This window comes from Narcine bancroftii, chromosome 12 (genome assembly GCF_036971445.1).
Source record: "Narcine bancroftii isolate sNarBan1 chromosome 12, sNarBan1.hap1, whole genome shotgun sequence".
NCBI lineage: Eukaryota > Metazoa > Chordata > Chondrichthyes > Torpediniformes > Narcinidae > Narcine > Narcine bancroftii.
Window position 1 is genome coordinate 78,011,702 of NC_091480.1, and position 3,720 is coordinate 78,015,421.

Genomic DNA, 3,720 nt, shown 5'->3' on the forward strand with positions numbered 1-3,720 from the left:
GAATCATACACCATGGAAGCAGGCCATTCAGCCCAACACATCATTGCTGCCTAGTGGGCACCCTTCTGTATTAATCCCATCTCCAGTTCATGGTCCATAGCCTTCTGTGCCTACGCCACACTTCTTTCACTTTTATTGCTTACTGTGTGAACAGGAGTGGTCATGTGAATGTGCAGCAAAGATTCTGTTCTTTGGTCCATCATTTCTCCACCAGCTTACCGAAGAGAATTGCTCTCTGATCCCCCTCCTCACAGTCTTGCTAATTCATCCAATTCCTGATGAAAGGCATGACTTTACTTACTTCCTTTACCCTTTCGAGCACCATCTTCTAGACTTCTACAACTCGCTGTGTTTATTCTGCTCATTTCCCCTCCAATTTCATTCACTCCATTTCCTCAGATCACCAACCCTCAGTTCAGCCATTCTTCACATAACAATGTCTCATGATGCTGTTTAAGCCTCTCCTCAGATTCTATGGGTCCTCAAGCCTGCTGCCATCCTAGCAGACCTCATCTGTGCCCTCTGCAAATTTCACATTCACCTTCATGGGGATCGTCAAGAGAGGGCAATGGTAAGGTTGCTAAAATCTGCACATCACTTTGAGTTGTTTTACTCCCACTGGTGAAGCCTCACTTAGAGTATGAGGTACAGTTTTGGGCTCCTTATTTAAGAGAGGATGTGCTGGCATTAGAGAGGGTTCAGAAAAGATTCACAAGAATGATTCCTGGAATGAAGGACTTTGTATATGAAGAACATTTGACGGCTTTTGGTCTGTACTCCTTGGAGTTCAGAAGAATGAGGGGGACAGTGTAGACGTGGCAAGGTTGTTTCCCATGGTAGGGGAGTCAAGGACAAGAGGGCATAACTTCAGAATGAAGGGTGCCCATTTAAAAACAGATGCAGAGGAATTTCTTTGGCCAGAGAGTGGTGAACCTCTGAAATTTGTCACCTTGGGAGGCTGTGGAGGCCAGGTCATTTGGGTGTATTTAAGGCAGAGATTGATAGGTATCTGAATAGTCAGGGTTATGTGAGGACAGTTATGGGGGAAAAGGCAGGGGAGTGGGGCTCATGATGGATGATGGAGCAGACTCAATGGGCTGAATGGCTTCTTCTGTTCCCATATCATATGGTCTCATGAAAGATGGGTTAATTCTTTCCCATTTACAAACCAATGCTGAACTAATTTACAGTGCAGGAGTACTTCTCTCCCTCTTCTCACCCGCACACATCTCTGTCCTTTTCCAAAAGCACTGACTCACACTGAGACATCATTCTGTGCCATCAGGTGCTACCGGACACCCAGGCTATTATCTTCTTCCTCTTCTTCACCAAATTCAAATGCATACCATCTGTGTTCACTGTCGAGCCAGGCTTGGCATCTCCCTGAATTGTCAAACCTTCCTTTGACTTTACTTAAAGCCATCTAATTTTTTTGTACAATCATGGATTTGTAAAATTATTCAGGACAGAAACAGTTTCTTTGTCCCCCTAAATCTGGGCAACCATCAAGTTCCCATTTATGCTGATCCTATATTGAACCCAGTGTTTTTATCCACACATTCCCATCGACAGTCTCCACACAATTTACAGTTTCAATTTACATTGGCCATTTAACCTTAGGGACGTGAGAGAGGAACATTTTTGATACAATTAAAAATTGTGGAAAGAGCCCAAGAAAATCTTGAACTCCAAACATCATTCCTGTGAGATCTGTCTAGGCTGCTTTCAAATCCACAGGCATTCTCCTTTAGAAGGGGAAGATCTGACCCACTCATTATGTCTTACTAATTTCCAATGATGTCAGATCCTTTAGAACATACAACAAAGAACCTCACACCTCAATACAGGCCCTTCAACCCTCAATTTTGTACTGAGCTATATATTCCTGCCAAAAAAAATTAAACTAAAGCCTTCCTACCTCATAACTCTCTATTGTTCTTTCATTGATGTGTCTAAGAATCTCTTAAATGTCCCTAATGTTGTGGCCTCAACCACCACCCCTGGCAATGCATTGCAGGCACCCACAACTCGCTGGGTAAAAAACTTACCCCTGATGCCTCCCCTAAACTTCCCTCCCTTCACTTTGTACAGCTGTCCTCTGGTGTTTGCTAATCCTGCCCTGGGAAAAAAGGTGTTGACGGTCCACCTTATCTATGCTCCTCAGAATCTTCACCCTTCATCCTTCTATGCTACAAAGAGAAAAGCCCTAGCTCTGCTAACCTCGCCTCATAAGACTTATTTTCCAATCCAGGCAACATCCTGGTAAATCTTCTCTGCACCCTCCTTTATAGCTTCCATATCCTTTCTATAATGAGGTGACCAGAACTGAACACAATATGCTAAGTGTGGTTTCACCAAAGATTTGTAGAGCTGCAACATGACCTCTCAGTTCTTGAACTCAATCCCCCAACTATCTTAACTATCTATCAACCTGCATAGCAACCTTGAGGGATGTTTGGATTTGAACCTCAAGGCCCCCCTGTTCTTCCACACTGTTAAATATCCGACCTCTAACCCTGTACTCAGCCTTCAGGGTTGACTTTCCAAAATGCATCACCTCACACTTTGAACTCTGTCTGCCATTTTTCTGACCAACTCTTCATCCTGTCTATATCCTTTTATAACCTACAACAACCTTCAACACTATCCACAACTCCTCCAAACTTCATATCATTCACAAACTTACTGACCCATCCTTTCGCTTCTTCATCTCGGTCAATTATAAAAATCACAAAGAGTAGGGGGTGAAGGTCCCAGAACAGATCCCTACAGAACTCCACTATTTCTCACTTGGCGGAAATAGCTTAAAATAGCTATTTGTATTTTCCATACTGCTAAGTACGTCATTTTGAACAACAATAAATAATTAGTTTAGTGATTTTTTTTAGGATTGTGGTAGAAAAATAGACTGAAACAAATGTGAAAGGTACTTGGACAGATAAGGGTAGGTTTCGAAGGACACAGGCCGATGGCAGGCAGATGGGACTCACTCAGAATGTCAATTTGGTCAACGTGCAAGTTGCACTGAAGGGGCTCAATGACTCCCAGACTCTTAAAGTAGGAAACCTTCAAAGTGGTAGGAGAGGAACAATGGACTCCTCCTATCTAGTCTTGATTTCCTGAGAAACTGTGGATGTAATGCGATCTCGCATTATATCGGAGAGAAGATGCAGATTTAATTCAGTGCATTGCAACACGATTATATTTCAATTTAATCACATTTGAGTTAAAAAGCTTTACCCTAATATTGTCGCCTTACAGGAAAACGTGTAAAAAATTGATAAAATTATTGTCTGTGTTAGAATACAGATGACAAACTCCTTCTTGTCTTGGAGCCAGAGGATTAGTACTGCTGAAGGTGGCCTCAGGACTGCAGAGCTGAGAAAAGGAAGAAAAAAAAATCATTCAAGCCTGCAAAAATAGTAAATAGTAACTGTGAATGGGTGTAAGTGGGCTGGGCTCCAAATTTCTTGTGATTGGCAGATGGGAGCTGTATCCAAAGCATGGCTTCTGATCGTGGAGGCAGATGCCAGTCATGATGGAACCTAAACCTGGAATAATCTGATGTTCTTGAGGGTGTAGGAAGCTAATTGAGCAGAAATGTAATCTGCTGAACTATTGATTTCACAGCAGTTGTGCACAGGACAATGAAACAAATTCAAAAGGCACTTGGACAGATGGATGAGTTTGGAAAGATAGAGACCAAATGCCAACTTATTC